Below are 26,399 nucleotides of genomic sequence, written 5' to 3' on the forward strand. Positions count from 1 at the left end.
ACGTGAGACGAATGACCATCTTCCCATAACCCCATCTATTCCATGGTTACTGACACTTAATCCACAAGACAGTCTTATCCCTCCATTTCTTTTTTTCCCCATATCGCAGCCCTCCTTCCCCTATTCCACCCTTCTTTTTCTCCTGCCTTGGCCTCATTACTGAGACTTGGCATAATAAAATGTCATAAATTTATTCAAACAGAAACATTTCTTGCATCTTCATATCACAGCCTGAAAACTCACACTTAAAAGCCCTCTACCTATTGATGAGACTTTTACACTAAGCATTGTAGTACTGCTATGAGATTTAAATTTAAAAAGCATAATAAGTGCCTACTGATTCTCTCACAGACAGCAAGCACATGAGTATATGGTGGTTGTTACGTTTTGAATTATAAAACAATTATTATTGCTATGGACTCCAAAGAGTTACCATCACAGTAAAGTTGAGCTCTGGAAAAATTTAGTTACTGAATGACCACAAAACACAGCATCTCTTCTATCTGTTGCCTACTACTTTTAAACATCAGGTTCCTCAGGAACTGGCTTCTGTAACACATGTTGCTATGAACTGTCAGGAAAAAAAAGCAAACTAAAATTTATCTGGTGCCTACTGTATGCTAAGTACTCTACTAGAAATTTTATGTACCATATTAAACTTAATTATTAAAATTATCTAGTGAGATGAAATATATTTTAACATCTCTTCTTTTCAAATGAAACTTTTAAAAAAGAGATTCACAGAAGCTAAGTAAAATTTCCCAAAATTTTAGTATAGATGAGAAATTATTTTTTAATGATTTTAATGTTAGGATCTCATTTAAGAAATCTCCTCCTTTTTCATTCTTTAACCTTGAAATAATTATACAACTATAATTGTATAATGCCACTGCAGATGGTCATCAGTGAAGGTGATGTGTCACAGACTTTGTCAACTTTGCAAAGGTTGGAGCACACGAAAGGGCAAGCCATATTTCTCAAGATGTAAAGCACAGAAGGACACAGGTGTTCAAGGACACAAACACAAGTGAACACAGTTCAATGACAGTCCTAGCCATCATTATGGCATCTACATTTCTAGAAAATAACTGGCTTAATTAAAATTGTCCTAGGGAAGTTTCCCTCTAAGACAATTACATTTTTTCACATGTGATTTCATCTCGATTTCCCCACAATTTTAAGTTTGCCTGGATCATTTTGATCTTGACATTGAATTACAATAATGTAAAAGGAAGAGAAAAAGCATTGTGCCAGTATTTGTCTATCTCCCTTAAATGGTTCACAGTGTCCCGGGACCACCATTTAGAACCTTATCAAGCTTTGTATTTTTACCAGTGTAGTTCTTTTTGCTGGAAGGAAACATGACTCTATCGATGCTCCGTGCCTGGCTAGTCTTGCCTCATGTACACTCCCGAATCTTGGCGTTGCTGCCCCTGGTCACAGTTATTATTACAGGTACAGGCAGGTCAGCTGAGCCAAGCCAGCAGGGCAATTCCAGGATTTCGTTGAGACTATTAGAGAAAGACCCTCTTTGCTGTGAACGCTGAAAGTATGGGAACTAGGCATCGACCTGCAGGAGCAATTGTTGTGGAAAACCTGAGTGAAGCAACAAAGACCCAAGCGGAACTGAGAGATGAGGTGAGACCCAGTTCTGATAGCACAGTCAGCATCCCTGAGTCCAACTGGGCCCGCAGGTCATCCCTGCGCTTTCCAGGTAAGTGAGCCACTGGCCAGTCCCTGCCCCTTGTGCTGAAGCCACTCAGGCCACTGCATCAGCAGTTCTCCATTCTCGCCTTCATTAGTTTTTTCTCCTTAATGGATCATACCCATTAATGTACATGCATGCTGTTACTTTTCCCCCTTTAAAAGAAAAAAAAAAAGTTCTCTTGACTCCACTCTATTTTTCCTGCTTTTTATATTAAGGTAATACGTTAATTCAAATAAGATGTCCATACATACTCTTTCTGATGTTTGTCGTTTCCTTCTTTCTCAGGCCAATTCCAACTAGACTGTCAGTCCACGCCACTCAATGAAAACTGCTCTTGTCAAGGTTACCAAAGAACTGCATGTTGCTAAACTGAATGGTCAGATTTCAGTCTTCCTACCACTCCACCTGTCAGTGACATCTGATACTTTCAACTACTCCCAGTGCCTTGATATTCCTTGTCCACTTAAACTTCCATAAAGCTCATTCTCTTAATTTTCTTCTTAGCTTATTAGTTGCCCCTTCTCAATCTCCATTGTCAGTTCTTCCCTTTATCTCTTCCCTCTGAAGGCTGAGACGCTCCAGGGCTCAGTCCTTTGCCCTGCTTCTTCTCCGTCCCCATCTCCTTGCAGACCTCTCTTGACCTCGTGGACTTAAATATTATGTGCCAGTAATTCCCTAGTTTCTATCTCCACCCCCACCCTCTTCCCTGATATTAGACTCCTCTACTTGATATCTTTAACATTTCCCAAACCAAACTCCTCTTCTTCCCCCAAATCCTACTCTATTCACATGCTTCCCCAACCCAGTTTATGACAGACAATTCCATTCTTAAAGTTTCTCAGGACACACACACACACAAAAATTGAGTGTGCTTGACTCCTTTCTTTCTCTCTCACTATACTACCAAACCAACAGCAATACGGCTGGCGCTACTCAACTCTGCAGAATCAGCGGATTTCTCCAACTCCACTGGTGCTCCTTTCTATTCCAGCCTGGATTCTTGCCATAGCAACCTAACAAGTCTCCCTCCTTCCCCCTTTGCTCACTGAGACTCTCTCCGTTCTCTATACAACAGGTTTAAAATATTATTCCTGGGCTCAAAGCACAACAATAACTTTCACTTTCACACACAGTGAAAGACAAAGTCATTACTATACGGCCTCCAGATTCCTTATATGATCTGCCCCCCTTGCACGGCTCCCGCCCCAGGTCTGGCTTCCCAGATCAGTACCCTCTGTCAACGACGGCCTCCTCAAGGTTCTCTGAGCAAACACCATTCTTCCATCTCCCATCCCACGCTTTGATAAGCTATCCTTTCTGCCTGGAGTGCTCTTCTCTGAGATGGACTGGGCTAAAATCTTTGCTACAGTCAAGTCTTTGCTCAAATGTGATTGCTCTCATACAAGCATTCCTCTCCTGACCTTCCCTATTAAAATCCCTTCCACCCAGCAATCCTCCTCCCATTCACCTTAATCCAAACCACTTTACATTTTTTGTCAGATATTGACACATTTATACATATATTTCTCGTTCAGTATCTTTCTTTATCCTTTATCTTGCCCTATCAGAATATAAGTTCAATGAGGCCTGGAGTCTTGGCCTGTTTTGTTCAAAGATAGATCCTATGTGTCTAGCACACTGCCTGACACATAGTAGGTGCTTAATAAATATTTACTGCATAAAGGAATGAAATAACTCTGTTTCCATATGGTTATAATAAGACTGTATTAATTCATATACCAAATATGAATATATTATACCTAGTGGCAAAAGCTGGAACTAAATAAAACTAAATAAAAGCACAAGATACTTCTCTTTGCAAAATGGTACTTTCAGCGAGGTTCTCGAAGAGAAAGCTTAGGTACTTGGCTGAGATACACACACACACGCGCACACACACACACACACACACACACAGGCAGGCACGTACATACACACAATGTCTACCAACCGCCTCAAAGTTCCCTAGTTTAATCACTTGTAAACTACATTTCCTAGATGTATTTATCGCTCTATTTTTGGATTTTCTGATACAATGAAAGAGATGCTTTTTACTTCATTTCCACAGCAAGGTTCTAAATTAATAATACCTTACTAAATTCTCGTCGGTTTTAGTGTTTTGCTGTTGATCAGTTTTTCCTCCCAGCAGATGGGTAGACTGACTTTCAGCCCTACTTCTTGTACTGCCAGATCAAACGTTTCTGAAGTGTTCAATGATTCAGTGGATCAATCAGTGAATATTTACATCCTTTCTCTGCTCAGGCATTTTGATTCGCTTATTTGATGTGCAAATTTTGGGAAAGCCAAATTTCCTCTAGAAGACTAGAATAAAATTACAAAACCACTGAAATCTGTGCTTTAATTTTTTTCACCACAGCCAGTTTTATTTCATTCAAATTAGTAGCTTTGGAAAAATGACTTTGAGCACATGATGTCTGGAAATTCAGACGGTAATCAGGGCTTTCCCATGTTTTGCACTAAGACCATTATAATACTTTTCTAAAAGTTTCTATTTAGATCTACTACAGTGAGGCAGGTCATTTCAGTAAATGACCTCATGCATCAGATAGAGCACACTGACAATATCCCAGAGACTGAAAAACCATTTTTTGCTTCCCTACCTTTTTTTTTTTTTTATCTTCCCCAGCCGGAGAGAGATGATAAGCTGCCATGAGTCAAATGTCCTCATATCACTTCTGGGTGAAGAAACTGAAGTCACTCTTGTACCCAACAGACATTATTTCCACATAATGATTGGAAAAGCCAGCAATACTAGGGCATAGTATATGAAAAAAAGGTAAAAAGTACCAAACCAATTCCAGGCCTTTGATTGATTAAATCATTTAATATTTTCCCAATTTGTGAAAATGCTAAAACATTAATACAGCATCACGATCCCAATGAATGAGATATGTTTAAATCTAGGCTTAGATATTTGTTGAATTTAGTCTTGAATACACATACTTTAATTCCACAATTTATTCTTTTTTAAGTATTATTTTATTGTGGAAAATTTTATTTCACAGGCAATGGGAAAAATTATTAGTGATGCTGGTGACTGAGACACCCTTAACATTCCCCTCAGCTTGACTAAACTTCAGACAGGTTTTTTTCCCTGACCATAGGCCCCTGACCTCCCTTTTCTCAGAGCATTTAATTGAGGGAAGTTGCAATTGTAAATTATTTCTCTGCCTCTTGCAATGTAAATCTTCATCAGGCCTCCTTACAGTTTTACAATCCAAGAATGTCTTTCTCAAGGACCTGAGTCATCCCTCTGAAATGTAATCAAGAAAGACAGAGCCCTATCTCCCAGTCTCTGCTGGAGGGCAGGAGCCTAACTCCACAAGCACCAATCATCAAACACAAATGGCCTGATCACATTGACCAACTTCCCCCTGATGTTCTCCAGTACTCTTCCATTAGCTCATCAGCTCAGTGCTTAAAAACTCCCCCACCTTGATTTCAGAAGAGCAGAATTCAATCTCTCTCCCCTACTGCAGAAGTCTTGACCCCCACTGCTATAGTCTTGAATAAAGTCTTTCTTGTCTTTTTAACTCAATCCAGTGCAATTTTCTTTGACAAGAGATAATTGGGGTTTTTTTTATGAGAAGGATGTGTTTTTCATTTTTCTACCTAATGAGTCATGTTCCCCAGAAACCATTACACAGAGTCTGAGAAGATAAAGAACAATGCTTAGAAATGAATGAGGGTCTGACTAGAGCTAACCAGAGGGGTTCTTCAGGATAGTGACAGTGTCCAAAGACCACTGCCCATCTGCTCTACCTATTAACCAAAAGAATGTCACAGCCAGCTTTGGGGAATCTGAATAGAACAAGAAGTGTCATGGGGCCTGGCCAGAAAAGGTGATGGCCTTTGTCAAGAGAACAGTCGTAGTGACCAAATGACCACTACATTTGGCAGTGTACATCAACAAACATCCAGTGTGAGGACCAACGAAACCACACTTAGCAGGTATCACTGACCTGGGACACAAGGATCCAATCAATGATCTTGTGGTGGACATCAATACAACAACCGACATATGTCAGGGGAGACCCCCACCCAAAGTGCCAGGACATCATCTGAGTTCCTCTCATGCCGACTGCCGTTTTGGAAAGGAGTGGAAGAAAGATTAGGAAATCAGAAGGTCTGAGCATTTACCTGGAAGAGACTGACACAACCAAAGGAGGTTCCTTTACCCAGCAGAGGCTAGGGGGGTTGAAGTGACTTGGTAAGTGGGCAAAAATGGGAAACAGTCTCTGAACTGAAGAGCAAACAGGATCTTCCCCAACTAAAAACAATACACTCAGCTGATAAAGTTTTGGCAATACTGAAAAATATATGGTGTTTCCATGTTACTTCTCAACTACTAACATAAGCTGCAGACTCACAGCTTTGCAACTAGCTTGAGAAAATCAGATCAACCAGTATTTCAGATCTGAATGATGAGAGATACTAGAGTATCTTTATGAGTGTCTTGTGCGTGTGCTTAACATCCCCAAAGCTGTCGATTATGCGTTTTATATAACTTATGATTTTCTAAAACTGTATGTGGATTGGCCAGAACGATGTCATTTGCATGTGTACATGGGTGGTCAACCAGAATCAATATATCTATTGGTTCAAAAAACATTTTGCCACATGTACAGCATTGATACAGTCATGTCTATGCTGCTCCAGAGCAGAATCACTCCACATTCATTGGGCATCACACTGATTTTTGGTACAAAGATGAGAGAAACACATACACACACACACACACACACACACACACAGTCTGCTGGCTTTAACAGAAATAACTTTCTACAATAGCATGTGGAGTGGGATCCAAGTAGGACTGAGTGTGTAAAGCCAACAGGTGAAATACTCCTCCAGCATCGGGGAACCAGCTCCACGCGGCCCTGGGCCCAGGTACAAAGAGTGGAGCACACAAGCGTTAGGGCTTCATAAAAAGAATACAGGGAAAAATACGCTTTTACAAGATTTATTTCAAAATGGTGATACCTGACCATTAATTTTGCCAGTGATACACATACATTTAGATTTTTAAAATTATCCTCAATTATTACATGTGTATTCAATGGTTTCTTTACCTCATCATGTAAAACAAATCACGTTTCGACATATGAGAGTCTGGGAGAGTTTATTGTGCCAAAATAGTGAAGACTCCAAATAGACATAAATGGAACAAACCACTGCTGCGTGGTTTGTTCCAATCAAGCCCTTTTATTTATTAATCTGATTTTAGCCTACGGTTATAAACTCGTCATTTTGTCACTGTATCACCTAAACTGAGAGATAAACACCTTCTAAAATTATATGCCACCAATTATTCTGTATTAGAAACAATAGCACACATGGCCCTGGCTTCACCAAGAGAAAAACCATCATATTTTGTGGAAGTGTGATCGAGTCGGTCAGGATGTGAAAGGTGGGGAAGCACAAGGAGAAGAGGAAAAAACACATCATTTTGCTCTGTTTATCTCTATCTTATTTCTATTTGTAATGTATAATGGAAAGTTCTAAATTGTCCTTTTTGATAAGAAGCAAGTCTCACAAAGGAACCACATTTCCACTTGAACCAATGAGGCCTTTCACACGATTGTCAGGCCACCTATCATGGTTCGTGGTTCCCAGTGTATATTGATCCACTGAGTCATAAAGTAGTGCTTCTAGCTGGGAATGAGAGTTAATGCAAACTCTCTGGATCAGAAAAGATGGACCCCAAAAAGTAGGTCATGCTTCTGCCTAGCCAATTTCAACTTGCTCCTGGCAATACTGTGACTCTCACCCACACCCCGGTGCCTTCCCACATACTCTGTCACCACACAGGAGAATGCGGCAACTGAAAACAGCATCCTAGCAGAAGCAGCTCAACGCATGTTCACAGTGACAGCTAGGACAACTATAAAAAAACAAATACTTTTGATAAGCAAAAGGAAAAGTCAGTTATCAACATGGATCATTCTCTTGCAATTGTTTTTGCTTTTACTATATTCTTTTTCTGAAGAATTAACATAAAGGTTAATTTGTTGGTACTGTTTGGAATGTATCTTCAGAGTTTAGAATTTTGCATTTTAATTTTTTAAGTTACCACCAAATTTTTAAAAAGATTTTTAAGAAAAATAGAGAGAGAGAGGGAGGGATAGGGTGGAAACTTCTGGAGGTGATGAATAAGTTTAGGGCTGTGATTATGGTGATGGTGTCATGGGCATATACTTATCTCCAAACTCATCAAGTTGTATACATTAAATAGGTACAGCTGTATACATATCAATCATACCTCCATAAAGTAGTTTTTTAAATTAGCAATTCATAATTTTAAGAAACATGAATGTAAAATTTCCAGAGTCAGCTTAGCTTGTCAAACATAAATGTCAAGATTTTTATATTTTTATTTAAAGGTATCAATGTTTCCCTTAACAAATCATAACTGAGTAGAAGAGTATTGTGGTGTGTTAATCGCCATAAAAAAAAAGTTATTTTTGCAAAATTATACGCAATCCTAGGATTTTAGGCTCCTTTACATAAAACACGGGAGGGACAATATAGTTGCATGGATGTTATATATAAGGGGACCTCCCAGATGATTTTCAGACAGAGTTTCAATAGTGAATTCACGATTTACATGATTCTTCAGGGATGATGCTTTCAAAAAAAGAACAACGGCTTTTTGCTTTTGCTATTTTGACATACTGTATCTTTAGAATATCTATCTAGGTCAATAAATGAGCTGCAAATAAAACCATCAGGAAATGTTTCACGACCAAAATTCTGTCACTTAGAGCAAGTCCCTCCTTCTTTAGCTCCAGATGACACTAACTTCCTGGGTTTTTTTCCTCACTCCTCTGGCCAGCCCTTTTCAGCATCTTTCATAGAACTTCCTTTCTCTACGTTTGTTGAAAAGCTAACACAACTGTCCTCCCCTCTTTTACTTTACATTCTCAGCGGACTACATTTCTCATGCCTCTGGCTGCAATGATTAATTTTTTTTGTTTTTGGATGACGAGGCCTGATCTTTATTTTTAGCTCTGAGTTTCCTTTGAAATCTGTATTCCAAATCCTGAATGCTTCCTATATATCTATTCATGGATGCCCTACAGAGATCTCAAACTCGACATGCCAAAAATGGATGTCTTACCTCCTGTCAAAACCAGATGGCTGCATCATTCCCATCTTCAAGTCACCCAGACTAAAATGTGAGAATCATTTCTAATTATTCCCTTTCAATAACAGAAATTTCTCCATATGTAGAAGCTGCCAGATCTGGTCAACGTCGCCTCCAAAGTGATTTTCATTGTCCTTTTGCATTTCGTTATTCCTTAGTTTAAGTCCGTATGTCAACCACTCAGTTAAACTTATTTTCTGTATTTATTTTTAGTTATGGGAGATACAACTTTGAAGCAAGTAAATGAAAGCATGAAAAGGCATGAAAGCATTTGAGAGATCCTAGTGAGGTAGAACTGGCAGGCCTTGATGTCCTGTGGATAACCCCTTCGATGTTAGACGTCGGGAGGGCAAGGAGCATGGAGAGGACAAAGTTAAGGATGACAGCTTGGAAAACTTTCTGGATGGTGGTGCTGAGAGTAAAGAGTCATCAACGGAAGGGAAATCTGAAAGACATAAAACTGAAGGAACGGGAACCCTAAGGAAGTACGAAGGACTCAATGCTGTGAATGATTCATTGTGGAACAGAGGGGCAGGCCTTCTAGGGTGATAAAAGTGAAGGAAGCGAGGCCACTGGGATTTGCATACGTTTACAGGATGTGGAGAGGAAATCAGGAAATTGTGTTCCGAGCCCGATGGCCTACCCTTCCTAAAAATCTTCAATATGTGCCTTTTAGAAAACCAATCTGTTTTTGCCATCATTCCCAGAGTTGCTTTGGTAAAAGCTGGTTGAATCATTTTTCTCCTGGTTGCAAAAAGCATCCTTTTTGACACAGCATTTAATTCAACTTCAATCTGGCACTGGAGCCTCAGAAAATAGTCTATTTTTCTATGAAGTCTGTTCTCATTCTCCACAATTTCATTTGAATTATACTTATTCCTGTGCCTCTCACTCAGCCAGGACTTTGTTTCTTCCACCTCTCAGCTGCATCTCAAATACCACCTCTCCCACAGTCTCACTATAAGAACTCTGTAACATGAGATAATATAGTTTATTTATGTTTGTTAAATTAATAACTAAGAATCAAGTTTCCTATTAGAATACCACTGTCATATTTGAAACCCACTTGGCAGAAATGTTTGTGTGCTGCTCAGACATGAAAATGAGTCTTGCCATTAGCTGAACTGCTATTGTTCTAATATGGCCAAACTCAGAGCAATTGAAATAGATTAAATAGATTCTGAGATGACTTCAGAAGGTCAAAGGGCTATGAGAGTTTTGCTTTCTAGTAACAAAGTAAAATGACAGACTTTTTTAATGAGCAAAATCGACATTTCCAAGAATCTTAAACTCTCTTTATGCCATTTCTTTTCTAAAACATAGTTCTGATTAATTCCCATCAATTTTTTTGGGAATATCTGAAATTGTGTCTTGAATTCCAATGAGTAACTGAATATTGGCCAATATTAATTTAATAAAGTGTCAACATAATTAAGTATCTTAAAGTTTAAATGACTGTGGTTTGTGTGTAGATTACAAAGTGGTCAGATTTTATATTTTTGAACAATGTAATAAACACTTTTAACAAACTCTTCTCAGACCTTTTCAAAAATAAGAAGACAGAAATGAGAGGTTAAAAGTTGAATAAAGGAGAAGCTATGAAGTTTAGGATATTTCTAATTCTTAATAAAAATTATTAAGCACAAGAAACTAGAAGGTTGTAAACTAGAAGGTTATAAACTAGAAGGTTATACCACTTTCTTTAAAGTCCCTAAATGTCATCCCTCATAACAAAGAATATAGAATTTACCTCCCTAATTATATTTACTAGTTATGCTTTTCAGTACTAGATCACATACAAACTTTTCAAACAGAGAAAAATACGGTACACAAGGAATTATCAATATCATTCTAATCACCACCATTAATACCCACAATTTACATCCTAAAAGCCTAAACCAAAATGTGATCATTATATCCATCAGCACATACATAATCAAAAGAAATGCTAGGTATATCCAGAAAAGACGAAAACTCTTGATTCGAAAAGATATATACACCCCAATGTTCACAGCAGCACCATTTACAACAGCCGAGATATGGAAGCAACTTAAGTGTCCACAGACAGATGAATGGATAAAGAAGATGTGGTACGTATATACAATGGAATACCACTCAGCCATAAAAAGAATGAAATAGTGCCATTTGCAGCAACATGGATGGACCTAGAGAATGTCATAGCAAGTGAAGTCAGACAGAAAAACAAATATGATATGATACCACTTATATGTAGAATCTGAAAATTAATATAAATGAATTTATTGACAAAACAGAAACAGACTCCCAGACATAGAAAACAAACTTATGGTTACCAAAGGGGAAAGGGGGGATGGGGAGGGATAAATTAAGAACATGGGATAAACAGACACATACTATTACATACAAAATAGAATAACAACAAGGATTTACTGTATAACACAGAGAACTATATTCAGTATCTTGTAATAACCTATAACGTACAAGTATATCTATATCTCCAGATCACTTTGCTGTACCACCTGAAACTAACATAATATTGTAAATCAACTACACTTCAATTTTTAAAAAATGCTAGGAATGACTCTGGATCTGCTAGCTATGAACAGAAATTGCTGATGTATTCTACAAGGTACTAAGTACGTCACTGTTCTAACTCATTTGATTCTCACAATAAGCCTAAGTGATAGAAACTATTATTTTTCCCATTTTAGCCATGAAGAGACTGAAGCAAGGGGAGGTAAAGTCACTTGTGAAAGGTCACAGAGCTGCAGTAAATCAGGAAAAACCCTAAACACGGTCCTACTTCGGAGCCTATTCTTTGTCACTTACGATAATGGCTTCCACCTTCATGAACTTTATCTTTTATGAACGAAGATGACACATCAGCAGGTGATACACATTATACGAGGAACTGAATATACACTAAAGAAGTTCAGGATAGGGCAACTGCTGGCTGAGTGATAAGGGAAACAGAAACATTTCATTCAGGTTCTAGGGTGGGATTTTGAAAGGTCAAAATGAAGGGTTGCGGCTTCCCTGGTGGCGCAGTGGTTGAGAGTCTGCCTGCCGATGCGGGGGACACGGGTTCGTGTCCCGGTCCGGGAAGATCCCACATGCCGCGGAGCGGCTGGGCCCGTGAGCCGTGGCTGCTGGGCCTGCGCGTCCGGAGCCTGTGCTCCGCGGCGGGAGTGGCCACAGCGGTGTGAGGCCCACGTACCGCAAAAAAAAAAAAAAAAAATGAAGGGTTGGAGCCTTCGGAGCAGAGGAATGACTTGAGGGCAGACAGGTGCAAGGCACGTTTTTCAGGATGGCAGTAACGGACTGAAGGGAGTGAGGGGGCATGGAGAGGGCCGTGGTCACTACGGCAAGAAAGGAGAGTGGAACCAGATTGCAGGAAGTCTTGCATTCGAAGCTAAGAAAACTATCAAACTCTCAGCTCCTGAGGACCACCTAGTGTGTGTTTTTTGTTTGGCACACATGTGGATCACCAGTTTTAGATAACTTGACAAACAGAAACCATCCACAATTTTAAATGAACAGAATAAACAATATGTTAAGATCACTAATAATAGGCATGGTTCTTCATATTCTTTTACAAGAAGATGGTATTTGCAATCTTTTACCAAGCTATACCCAGGCTGATGGATAGTTTGGTCTGTATGGGAAGCTTCCACAGTGTGTTGGTTTAACTATCACTCTTGATATTTACTGAAGAAAAAAAAAATCTTAACTTCTACACCACTGAGAAAAACAGATGTCGTGAATATACAAATTAACATATTTACGGATTTAGTTTTCTGAGCAACAAACAATCCAGCACTGGGAACATGTCAAACTCTTTTGGTTCATGTCTTCTGCATCTGAGTCCAACTTTAAAAAGACATTTTTGTATCTTTCCCCCCGACATCATTACATCTTGCCTCACGAGAGGTAAGTCCCGGTAAGTAGTATGCCAGAAAGCGTTTAAAAACTAGTTCTCTGTGGGGAAAAGTCCTGCTTTACAGCATTTGTCAGTTCCTGTGGTGTAAATGCTCCCTGCATGGCAGATTTCAAGCTCCCAATGTGACAATGCTGAGTTGGGAAGAGCCGCTCTCCCAGGCCGGCAGGTTACTGACCATATCTCAGATAAGCTACTTGAGCACAGCAGGTGGAATCACAGTAGAGTTATGAATTTCTCAGTTACAGCCTCAGGTATGAAAAATGCATTTTTTCCTGACTCAGTCTAATTTTCTCTCTTGAGCTCCTATTCTGTCCAATGTAGAAAATCAATCTAATCATTTCAGAGGAACTCAGTCCAGTTCATGGATTTCTCAGTCAATTCAGGGTTTTATCTCTGTCACCTTCAGCTTCGAAATGCTTGCAGGGATCTGCCTCCCTTCCTGCCGACCCTGGGGGCAGTGGAGACCGGGACCACTCTTTCTCCGTGTTTTGCATGGGCGGTCAAGCAGCTTCCACTCTGCACCTAGGTGACTGGTTGCAGATTAGTTGGGACATGCCTTTGTCACAACATTCTGATGCTCATCCTCCCATCCCTGGTGTGACGCTTTGCCCACACCCACCACTTCACGCCCTAACTTCTGCATCCATTCTTGGTGCCCACAGCAGCTCCTGGTTCCCCTCACACGCCATCCAGGGCTGACGTGGGGACTGTCACACCACCGTCTCTGCAGTGCAGCAGCAGGATGATTTAGTGACTTCTCTTGGGGCGGGCGATCTCCTCTCTAAGCACCCTTTCACATACAGACACCTGAGTGTGAATGAAGGGTTCTGTCAAGTTTCCTACTATGGACTTAGTTTGAGGACAGGACTTCAGGGAAAATGATCCCTCACACTTGCTTTCTCATGTCTCTTCCCTCAGTGGGGTATGGGGAAAAGGAATTCCTTTAGGCTGGTCATTTCCCCTTTCAAATCGTTTATATTTTAGATCTAAACGGTCCCCACTTAACTTTGTTCCCAAGGTGGGCAGTGACCATCCTTTCTCTTAAGCCATGGGTGGCGTGTGCCTATCTGTGCTGAGAGGGGAGACGAAGGACCAGTGGGGAGGTCATGTCTATTTCTGCTCCCCTGATCACCCCACATAGAGAAATAGCCACTGACGCAATTATTATTGTCATCAAAAGTGCTCATATTTCATCCTTCATTAGAGGAATTTATGTGCTCACCTTTCCCAACATTAACCAGTTTACTTTCATGCAAAAAACCCCCCCAAAAAACAGAAACTACTGCCCACTTTTTTGCACAACACAATAAAAAGAACCCCCCAACCCCTCACTTCCCAGCAACCTTGGTTTGGTAAGACAGCCACACTGAGATCTGTGACTGTCTGCCCGCTCTCCTCTGGGAACAAGGTTTCTTGTATCCATCCAGGGCCACCTCAGTCCAGTTCCACTGCATCTTCCAATCTGCAACGTGCACCAAATGACCCAGAACACAAGGAAAAGTGCTGTCTCCTGCAGTATGGGTCACCGAGGCTAACCAGATTCAAAGGCTGATGAGTCCTTTGCGCCGACATAGGCAGAAGCAAGATTAAAACTCAGATCAAAGTGGTTCTTACGTTGAAGAAAGCAGGAGTCGACTAGTATTTTCTCATATTTACTCCTCCACATCCAGAACCACTGGAAAAATCTAGGTTGTGATAGTGTCTTTTGAGAGAGGAATTTTGCAAACAGTTTATTCTACTTTGCTCCCCAAGCATAATATTAATAATGAGATGGGGTTTTGCTCTTAGGAGTGCAACTTTGATGCATATCAAATTCATAACATTCACACTAGAAGACACTAGTTTAGAACTGTTTTACAATATGTAACTCTTTATTGATAGTCTCTATTTGTTGAGACACCATGCTCCTGGTTTCTTTTGGCTCTCTGAGCATATTTAAGAGAGACAATTTAAAGTCTTTGTCTAGTAAGTCCAATGTCTACCCAGTGGTTTTCTTATATAGATGCCTGTATGAAATCACCACATTTAAATATGCACATATCCCAACTTCTATGATTTAATCTCTGTACTAAAATCATGGTCACTCCTCATATTTATGATGTTGTATATTTATTAGATTTGTAGAAGAAACATAAGTAATAACACACAAATTAAGCAAAGATAGGTTAGTTAACAGAAACTATACAGACATGCCTCAGAGATACTGGGGAATAAAGACCACCACAATAAAGCAAATATTACAATAAAATGAGACACACACATTTTCTGGTTCCCAATGCATATAAAAGTTATGTTTACACTATACTGTAGTCTACTAAGTATGTAAGAGCATCACATCTTTTTAAAAATGTACATACTTTAATTTTAAAATGCTTTATTACTAAAAAATGCTATCATCTGAGCCTTCACTGAGTCATAGTATTAACATCAAGATCACTGATCACAAATCACCATAATAAATTTGATAATAATGAAAAAGTTAGAAGTATTGTGAGAATTACCAAAATATGACACAGAGACACAAAGTGAGCAAATGCTATTGGAAAAAATGGTAATAATAGACTTGCTCGATGACACAAGGCTGCCGCAAACCTTAAATTTGTAAAACCACGATTATCTGCAAAGCACAATAAAACAAGGTATGCCTGTACTCTGTTAGTGAATTGCAGGCAATTCATACATTCTTACACTTTAATCTGTGAAAAGTTTTTAAGTATTTTTTATTCCTTTTTCCTTGAAACTACCAAATTATCTGCTCAACCACTGCATAAGATTAGCTGGACTTCGGAAAGCACGTTCAGAAACACCTATACATGCAAGGGAGGTAGGACTGAAAGTCTTAAGTAGGCAAAAAACAAGGTCACAACTGTGCTTTAAATTTTATTTTTATTGAGGAAAGCCTCAAAGTTGCATGACTTCAAAATTGCAAGGTTATTAAAATAACCTTGGTTAGAAATCCAAAAACTGCATTAGGGTAGTAGCAATGGAAACCCCCCCCAACCCGCTCCAAAAAAAAAAAGAGTGTAAGAGAGACAGATTGCAAACCACAAATACACAGGATTTATCATCTTCAGGAGGAGGGATCAAGGGAGAAATAAAAGGTGATTCTAAGAATGTTAAGCCATGGTGATTAAGATAACCACCAGGAATCAGAAAAGAAAAATAATTACAAGCAGAAGCTGGTTTAGATGTGATATATTTAACTTAAGACTTCTGTTGAGCTTTTTTGTGAAGACAAGACATCTAGCAGGCAGCTGGAAAATTCCAGCAGGCAGTTGAAAATACAAGATAGGAGATTGTTAGACATGTTTCTCCTCTAGCACAAATGTGGGAGGTGTCTGCACAGGCCTCCTCCTGAGGCCTTGGCAGTGGACCAGCTCATTCAGGGAGGGCAGGCACAATGCCAAGGTCAAAGACAAGGCTTTGGAAAAACCCACATAAACATTGTCATTTTGGCATGGAGTCTCTGATCTTGTTTTTCATTTTTATACAGATATTTTTATATAGTCTATTAAGTCAGTTGTATTTTATATGGCCAATTTTACAGTCAATTTTATGTGTCCCTTTTCTTTTGTTGTTAATATTCATGATATGTCAATTTTTTTAAAAAGGACTCAAGGGAAAAGGTAAGAGAAGAATAACAAATAATCATCAAATCACTGAAATGTGATTTTAGGCTAGCTTTCTACTTAAATTACTGGATCTTTAAGGACCTAACAGTTCCCACTGAGGGAGAAAATCTCTGATATAAAGTCCTATTTGAGAAGAAACACAGAGAAGTCCTTCTAAAATCATGTAGTTTTTGTATATCTTTTCCCATGGAATTACATCTGAAGGGCAGCCTTCAAAAGGGTTACAGTTAAAAATCAGATGAGATAATTTATGGGAACACATTTTAATTTGCAGAACTATTAGAGAGACAGACAGACAGACAGACATGTAATATATGAAGTGATATCAGTAAGATGGCAGAACAGGAAGTCTCCCACTCACATACCCCCTCAGCAACAATAATCTGGCAGCCATCCACGGACAGAAGCCCCTTTGTGGGAGCTTTGGGATCCAGCTGCAGGCCCAGAGAAGTCTTGCCCCGCCCAGGGACCCACCAGGAGACACGCCTGACGGCACCCCCTGGAGGTAGGCCCACTGATTTTAATCCAAAAGGAGATTCTGAAACAGTCCTGTAACTAAGCCCCAGCCCTCCCAGCTGCACTTCAGCAGCTGGGCAGCAGCCAATGTTGGTGTGACTGCAGATCTTAAAGTAGCCCCATCACCTGGCCCCAGGCCCTCACAGCTGCGGTTAGGGAGCAGTCTTGCCAGGATACACGTCATCCCTGCCCCTAGAGGTAGGCCCTCAAACCTTAGTCTGTCTATGGATATAGAAGTGGTCCTGGAACCCAGCTCCACAACCTCTCAGCTGCAGACCAGGAACAGCCCTGCCCACTCAGGGACATGGAGGAAGACACACCCACCCTGAAGTGGCCCTGTAACTGGGTTCCAGCCCTTCCCAGCCACAATCCGAGAGCAGTCCCACCTGCCCTGGGACCTGGTAGGAGACATGTGCCTCCATGCCCCTGAAGGCAGCAGGCCTGCAGACCTTGTCCCAGCTATGGACCCGGAAGCGCCCCTATGAATCAGTTCTGGCTCCTCTCAGACACAGTCTGGGGCTAAACCTGCCTGCCCAGGGACCTTCCCACTGATGCTTCTTCAAGTGCACAGACAACAGCGCAAGGCTACTTAGATCACGAAAAATCAGGCAAACGTGACACCACCAAAGGACGCTAATAAATTTCCAGTAATTGACCCCAAAGAAATGAAGGTCTCTGGCCTAACAATTCAAAATAATCATCTTAAGGAAGCTCAATGAGATACAGATAACTAAACAAAATCAGGAAAGCAATGTATGAATAAAATGAGAAGCTTAACATTTCCAAGCAGTCTTTTGATGAGATGCAGCTCAGAACTTTCCCCCTTGAGGACAAAGGTGGAAGATTTTATACATCAGTTCTCATCTTCTGTCGGTCAAGGTAGCCTCACAGGTAGGCAATAGTGCCCATACCCCACCATCAGAGTTTATGGTGCCCAGTGGATTCCCTGGAAGCAGATCATCCCTCAGCATCAGAGGAGCCACAGGGCAGGAAGCTACAGGTAAGTGGTACCACCCAATGTGAGACCCTGTTACACCTGTGGGAAGTTGAACTTGGTCCTGGTTGGAGAAAGAGGTGGGGCTGAGAAGATGTGTTGCCTAAGAGGTGTCCAACACACAACAGCACATCTGTAATTATAATAGTCTCTAATATGAGTGAATACAAAAAATATGGTCTTCTACTGTTAGCTATAGTCACACTTCCGCTCCATCCTCTCCTAGGTAAGATGCTCAAGATACTTATGTATGGATCAGACAAGAAAGCTCTAGGCCCTGCTTTCACTGCTTCTCTGGTTATGCAACCCACCATGCTTTCAGAACACATGTGCACCCCAGCTGAAAAAGAGCATCTCAGGCGGAGGCCAAGCCCGACCCCCTTCACACATGTATGCCAATATTTTGTTCACGAGAGAGAGTGGCTTTTAATTTTCCTTCCTTGTTTGTCCTTGACAGGGTTTGGTGTCAAGGTTATGCTGGTCTCATAGAAAGAGTTGGGGAGTATTTTGACTTTTTTTCTGTCCTCTGGAAGAGAATGTGTAAGATTCGAGTCGTAGCTCCCTTAAAAGTGTATGGAAGAATTCACATATGAATTCATTTTAGCCTGGAGTTTTCTGTTGGAGCATGTGAATTATGGATTTACTACCTTTACCTGACAGAGGAATATTTAAATTTTATTTTATTACTTGGGCACAATTTTTCAGGCTGCATTTTTCAAATAATTTGTTCAATTCATTTAAATTTTCACAATTATTAGAGGAAGTCTGTTAAAATATCCTCTTATTATGTTTTTGTCTTACTGATTGTCTATATCGCATGTTTTCTATTTCATTGATTGATGCACTGTTCTTTTATTCCTTTCCTTTTCCTTACTTTGGGTTTAATCTGTTGCCCTTTCTAATTTCTTGAGAAACTGAATAAGTAGGCAATGGATGGGTTATTAATATTTAGCTTTCCTTCTTCTGTATTATGTGCAGTTAAGGTTATCAATTTGATCTAAGCTGCATCTCACAATTCTGACCTATAGTATTTTGTTATCAGTGAGTTTAAACGTTCCCTGATTTCCACCGAGATTTCTTTTTGAGAAGTGTGTTAATTAAATTCCACACCTTTCTGAGTTTTTAAGTATTTTTTAATTATTGATTTCTAGCTTAATTCAACTGTACTAGGGCACCTACTCTGCATGATATAAATCCTTCGAGATTTGTTGAAACAATTTTTATGGCGCCAAATAAATTTAAGTAAATATTCTAGGTACTCTGGATAAGAATGTGTATTCTGCAGTATTTGGAGGCAGCGGTTTATATATGCTACTCATTATATAAATATAAATTACATATGTAAATATTTTGCCAAATTTGTTAACTGCTGTTAAAATCTGTATTTCCACTGATCTTTTCTTTGGCATACTTCTTAAATAAGCTACAGAGAGAGAAATATTAAAAACCTCTATGTTTAGTGTTTCAATCTGTAATGTCTATTTCTCCTATTATTTCTGTCCATTTTTCTTTCTGTATTTTGAGGCTCTATTATTTCATGTAGAAAATGTCAGACTCATTATATGGTATTTCCTTTTTCTCCAGGATCTTTGACCCTGAAGGCCTGGCTATCTTGGTTTTTCTCAGGTATCTTCAAGCGGTTAACACTTTCTAGCTGGTTTACTTCTTTATAGAAAGGCAGCTAACTCTTATGGGCTGAGCGCGTCTCCACCCTTACCTCCCAAATTCATACACTGAAGCCATACACCGCAATGTGATGGTATTTGGGACCTTGCAGAGGTGGTTAGGTTTAGATTAGGTCTTTAGAGTGGGACCCCCCTGATGGATTAGTGACCTTATAAGAAAAGGAAGACAGATCTTTCTCTCCCTCCCCACATGCAAACACCAAGGAAAGGCCACATGAGCACACGGCAGGAAAGAGGCTGCTGCAAGCCAGGACAGGCTCTCGCCAGGAACAGAATCTGCTGACACCCTGATCTTGGGCTTTCCAGCCTCCAGAACTGTAAGAAAAAAATGTCTGTTGTTTAAGCCACCTCGTTTGTTGTATTTTATTATAATGTCTAAAGCTAGGGTTTAGACTAGAGTTCAAACACTAGCTTTTCTAAATTATTCACACAGCCAGCCACCTTGCTAGCCACCTTGCCAGTTCCTTTAACGGCAGGTAAGACAAAGCCTTAGGTAAATTTTTATCATCCAGAGTTTCCTGGGAGACCAGGCTGTGTGTGGGACTTCACTTGAAGTTGCTTTCTTCCCCTTGCTAATCTGGCTTCTTATACTCCCTCTCTGTCTTCTCCTGGGAACCATCCCCTAATAAACCTTTAGCACCACAATTGTTGGTCCAGGGTGTGCTTTTGGGAGAACTCAACACAATACATCACCCAACTGCATACTCACTGTTTATTTTCACTGTACCTACATGTGAAATTTTCCTCCTCAACAGAATGAAAAATATTAGATATACACAAAGAAGTGTAACCTATATATTAATGATAATTTTAAATTTTATGAATGTATTTTAACTGACTAAATTTAAGTTCCTGTATCAATTTCAATAGGTTCATATTTATAACTTGAATTCCTATATTTTATAACAGTTGAAGACATTTCCTAAGCCAGGCACATTCTGTGTCTTCTAGTTTGAGAGGACTTAGAAGGACAGTCTGCCTTAAGATTCTCCCCTTCTTCTTGAAAAGCCATCAATGTCACTCACTCACATGCTTTGAAAATCTCCATTATTACAGTGAGTCAAAAGGAAAAGAGATGGTGCCTATAGAATATTATAAATAAAAAGAGTACATTGTCATACAACTTAGAGATGCCCAAATTCAACCCCATACTTTTACAGGAAAGGAAAAAAAGAGAGGAAATGTCTTTTCCCCAAGACCACCCACAATTTAGTATTATAACCTAGGTTTTGTGATTCCAAAACCAGCATTTTTTGTCGCTATAAATTACTTAGGATCAGCTACATGGCACATTCACTGGGCTTACATTATCAAACTGATTTAGAGCTGAAGAAAGCATGGTACAGGGCAGACAAGGACAATAAAGGGTAAGACTGAGGGAGTAGCAAGAAGAGATCAGAAGAGAGTAGAACATGTTCTTAAGGAAGAGGGCCCAGAAGGGAGAGCTACATCCAAAGTAAGAGAGAACCAAACATTCAGGAGGGCAATCGCCTCTGGCATTAAATCAAATGAACTGATAGAAGAATAGAAGTGATTCTATATTAATCCCAGAAGTGAGAGCAAACTCTCCTATACTTTAATGAATAGAGTACAAGGGCTTCCCTAGTGGTGCAGTGGTTGAGAGTCCGCCTGCCGAGGCAGGGGACACGGGTTCGTGCCCCGGTCCGGGAAGATCCCACATGCCGCAGAGCTGCTGGGCCCGTGAGCCATGGCTGCTGAGCCTGCACGTCCGGAGCCTGTGCTCCGCAACGGGAGAGGCCACAGCAGTGAGAAGCCCGCGTACCGCAAAAAAAAAATAAAAATAATTTTTAAAAAAGTCTCTTTTTATGGTCTATTGGCCATTTCAGAACTTTGGAAATGTAATGGTCAATTCATTAGAAAGAAACATCTAAGTCGTTGGTGATAGATATGGGCTAATACTTATTTGTAGTTGATTAATACTGGGATTCCAAAATTTTGAGATCCCTGATTTAACTCATTCATTAGAATTATAGTGCTGTTAAATCCAATTACTACAAAAAAATTGCTGAGGATCCAAAAACAGTCAGATGATTCTGAACTGTGAGCTTTCTTTGAATATTATCCTTTGTATGGTCAGGGCCCTGACTTGTGTATTTTAGACTTCATTCAAACAGGAAACTTACATTTACTATTGGGCTGTAAAATTTTTTGAGTTGTATACTGAACTGTGAAAGTGCATCTATATAATGGACACTGATTGAGAAAGTTACTTTCACAGTAAATGCACCATTTAAATATGGTGATCTTCATCATATGAAAGGCATAAATCCTGCTGGATTTCATTTGCCTGGCAAGATATACAAATATTTGGAAAGTAAAATGTATTTTCTTTAACAGGAAGGGAAGGAAGACTTCCTTGCTCTTTTGAAAGGAAAATTGATTTTTGTCTATTCTGCTTATTAAATATTTTACCAATTTATTAATTATTGTAACAAATGTCTGCCCTTAATATATAAAATTCTTGTGCAGAGTAATTAAAAACTAAAGATAAATGCTCAAAAAAAAAATTCTTTGACCCTGCTTTGCTCTATAATTAATCAAGAATAAAGAGACTCTTTTACCAGAGTTATGAGGATGCCTGAATTTTGAGATTACCTTTGTATAAATCAAAGCATATGTTTGGCCTGTGAGGTTTGCTAAAGTGGGGTTAATTGGCAGGACACACTCTGAAACTGTTTAACGTTCTCTTGGGACCATGCTTTTGTAATTCTTGTGGTTACACCACAGTGCCGTGATCATTTTCAATAAAGCCAAAACCACTTCAGTATTATCCCTATTCTTCCAAAAGAAAGCTAGAGAATTAAAGCATAGAGGTTAAGTATTTCTTCCGTCTTTAAAAAAGTAAGAGACAAATGTAAAATAGATAGCTAGTGGGAAGCAGCCGCATAGCACAGGGAGATCAGCTCGATGCTTTGTGGCCACCTAGAGGGGTGGGATAGGGAGGGTGGGAGGGAGACGCAAGAGGGAGGAGATATGGGGATATATGTATACATATAGCTGATTTACTTTGTTATACGGCAGAAACTAACACACCATTGTAAAGCAATTATACTCCAATAAAGATGTTAAAAAATAAATTAAAAAAAATTACTTCCTACTTAAATAAATGAATTTAAAAACGTCTTCCTAAAAATAAATTAATTTAAAAAAAAAAGTAAGGTAGTAATGATTTAAACCCAGGAATGGTGAATTGATCCAGATAAGTCTAACACCACAGTGTTCACTCTTCACCTAAAATGTCATGATCCACTGGAGGGAGTACAAAGGAGAGAAGCAGAGCAGGTTAACTAAGGTTCAAGTGTGCTGGAGAAGCTTGCGTCCTGTGACTACAGGGGTGACTCCCAGGGATCTGACTATTCAGGAATTTTTGTCATGTCTAAGCGCTCTCATCCTACCATTAAGAACTGTACATCTCCTAATCGCAGAGATCAATTAGGGCAAGACAGAAAAATAGGGCAAAGCTAATACAAAGTCGGGTACTTACAGCCTGACTCAGCATGGAGGTGTGGGACCCTTGCAATTCAGATAATTATTCAGGCCGAGAGCTTACTCAGGCACATCGCATCCTGGATGTGATGGGAAGCAGTTGATATGGAAGCAAATAAACTGTTGGCATCTTTTGTTCTCTAGCCAACTCTATAAAAACAGGTGGTCACCAATGCAGTCAATTCTCCACACTCAGTTCGTGAGGCTCACCTGCCCCATTTCTGGTCCTGGGGACCATCAGGTACATTTCAGACCTACACCCACCATGCCAATGAGGCTCTCCTTTTCTGAGGCCTGAGTTTTTTCAGTCCTGTGCAAAATTCATCTCTTATTCTTTTCCTCATAAAGTACTGGTTATCAAATATATTAATTTTATCATTTTAAATGTGATAATTATAAACGATTATATGCAATATGTTTAATGGCAAGAAACATTTACCTCATCTATCCTCTTAAGCACTGACATGCACCATGAATACCTTTGGGATTTATCTCTGGGATTTTAATTTAAGCGTAATAGCTACATGCAAAGAAGCACAATGATTTAGGGCAGTAAAAATTGCCAAATAGGACTTCCCTGGTGGCCCAGTGGTTAAGAATCTGCCTGCCAATGCAGGGTACATGGGTTCAAGCCCTGGTCGGGGAAGATCCCACATGCCATGGAGCAACAAAGCCTGTGCGCCATAACTACTGAGCCTGTGCTCTAGAGCCCGCAAGCCACAACTACTGAGCCCGTTTGCCACAACTACCAAGTCCACGTGCCGCAACTACTGAAGCCCGCACGCCTAGAGCCGGTGCTCCACAACAAGAGAAGCCACCGCAGTGAGAAGCCCGCGCAGTGCTCACCACAACTAGAGGAAAGCCCACGCGCAGCAACAAAGACCCAACAAAGCCAAAAAAAGAGAAAAACAATCGCCAAATAATTCTGTATAGAATGTTATAATTTTCCTCACTAGAAGTACATCCAGAATGAGAGTTCTCCCTGTCAAGTAACTAAATATGCTGATTTCTCTACAGATAGATGCTTGATTTTAACAGCAAACCCTATAGGCATGAGGAAAGCATTGCTTTATAAGCATTTAGAGTAGAAGGGCTTAGCTGTGGATAAATAAAATAGACAATGGGAAAATATAGACATATATTCCACTTTTTAGCAAAAGAGGAAATATTTTGATCTTACAGAATAGAGGAGAGAAAACTCACAGTATTGGTCACTTATGGAAGCAACCTGCTATTTAATTAAACACATGTACATATATATGTTTACATTCACACATACAAATATTTTGTTTTTGCTGTGTACCACCATTTTATTTACTGCGTTATACAAGCACATCAGTTTGCAATAACCCATTTCCAAGGTTTCCCAAGTACATGAAAATAAAAAAACATCCATTTGGATTATAATGCAACTTCAGGAACAGTTCTACATATATGGCTTCTTATATTCTGCCCTAAGAACACACTTGGACCATCAAATGGCACACTAGAACCTGTCTGAACTGTACACTGATAATGGCAACGATTTAAGATGCTGAATGTAATTCAAACTACACTGAAACTGCAAAACTGGGACTAATATACAAGGGCAGAGAGATTTAATTCCATTACAAAGCCAGTATTAGTAGCAATTGGTTTTTGTTTGTTTGTGTGGTTTACAGTTAATTTTGGGTCACACGTCTCCGAGCTATGAAATCTGTCAGGTTCAAATTGAGATGCATCTTCCCAGTGCAAAAAAAGTACAAAAGAAGTCACTTACCCAGTGGCACTTGTACTAGCTTCCCAGGGCTGCTATAACAAAGTGTCACTAACTGCACAGCTTAATAGCATTTACTCTCTCACAGTTTTGGAGGTTCGAAGTCCAAAACTGAGGTGTCAGCAAGGCCATGCTCCCTTTGTGGGCTTTAGAGAAAAATTCTCCCCCTGGTGCTTGCTGGCAATATTTGACATTTCTTGGTTTGTAGCTATATCATTTCAATTTCTGCTTCCATCTTCTCATGGACTTCTTCCCTCTGTCTCCTCTGTCTCTGTGTCTCTGTGTACCTCTTTCCCCTTAGAAGGACACCAGTCACTGGATTTAGGGCCCAGCCTAATCCATTATTACCTCATCCTGATTATACCTGCATAGACCCTAGATCTAAACAAGGTCACATTCTCAGGTACTAGGTGATAAGAATTAAATATATTGTTTACGGGGACACAATTCAGCTCAAAGAAGTCTACCCTTTGCTCCCCCCAAAATTCATGTCATCATCATGCAAAATACATTCACCCCATCCCAACATCCCCAAAAGTTGTAACCCATTCTAGCATCAACTCTAAGTCCAAAATCTCATCTAAATACAATCAACACAAGAAATCCTAAATCTTATCTTCCAAACCATCTGAATTAGACATAAGTGAGACTCTGGGTATGGTACATCCTGAGGAAAACCTCCATCTGTGGACTGTGAAACTAGAAAACAAATTATCTGCTTTCAAAATACAATAATGGGACAGTCATAGGATAGACATTCCCATTCCCAAAGGGAGAAACTGAAAGGAATAAAGGGGTTATGGGTCCAAAGCAAGTCTGAAACCCAGCAGAGCAAATTCCAGTAAGTCTCAAGGCCCGAGATAATCCTCTGTGGCTTGATGCTCTGCCCCCTGGTCCTGCAGAGGCCCCACTGGCCCCAGACTCAGGACCCATGGAGACCTTGCTGGCCTAGCTTCCATCTCTTTCAGTCTAGGCAAGTAGTGTTTCTGCTAGGATAAAATTCTCAAAAACTGCCTCCTATGCAATTGACAGAAGTATGTCCTCCACAGATCTTTCTGGATAACCCCATCTGTATTCCAGGGTTCAGGTAAGATGATGGACTGCATTCATGAGTCACACTCGTAATCTCTTTAGCAAAATGAGCCCACATCTTTGATGTGCTCTCTAGAGCATTTTTTGCAGTATAGATAGGCTGAGAAATTTCCAACTCATCAAATTCTGGTTCCTTTTTTGCTTAACAGCTCCTTCCTCCATTTATTCCTTTCCTCCGGTGTTTTACTATAAGCTGCAAGGAGAAACCAGGGCACATCTTCCATATGTTGCTTGGAAACATTCTGAGGTAAATATCAAGTTCATCACTTACAAATTCTCCTTTCCACCCAACACTAGAACACAACGCATTCCACTTTCCCACCACTTTATTACCAGGATTGCCTTCCCTCCAGTGTCTCATAATATGACCCTCTTTTCTTTTGGAGAGCTCTCCAGAAGCACTTTATCCTCCACATTTCCAC

General features: G+C 39.9%; 1 protein-coding gene and 1 non-coding gene across 8 annotated transcripts in view; one reads left to right on the forward strand and one right to left on the reverse strand.

The window, feature by feature from the left end:
* CNTNAP4 (contactin associated protein like 4) overlaps positions 1-26,399 on the reverse strand; it is a 259,157-nt gene that overhangs the window by 186,617 nt on the left and 46,141 nt on the right. The gene's annotated exons all lie outside the window — the stretch shown is intronic.
* Positions 21,424-21,512, forward strand: LOC114890060. The gene has a single exon (XR_003792200.1). It is a non-coding gene; the product is annotated as a small nucleolar RNA SNORA2/SNORA34 family (small nucleolar RNA).

Source organism: Monodon monoceros, unplaced genomic scaffold (genome assembly GCF_005190385.1).
Source record: "Monodon monoceros isolate NGI ecotype Baffin Bay Population unplaced genomic scaffold, NGI_Narwhal_1 Super_Scaffold_10, whole genome shotgun sequence".
Taxonomy (NCBI): domain Eukaryota; kingdom Metazoa; phylum Chordata; class Mammalia; order Artiodactyla; family Monodontidae; genus Monodon; species Monodon monoceros.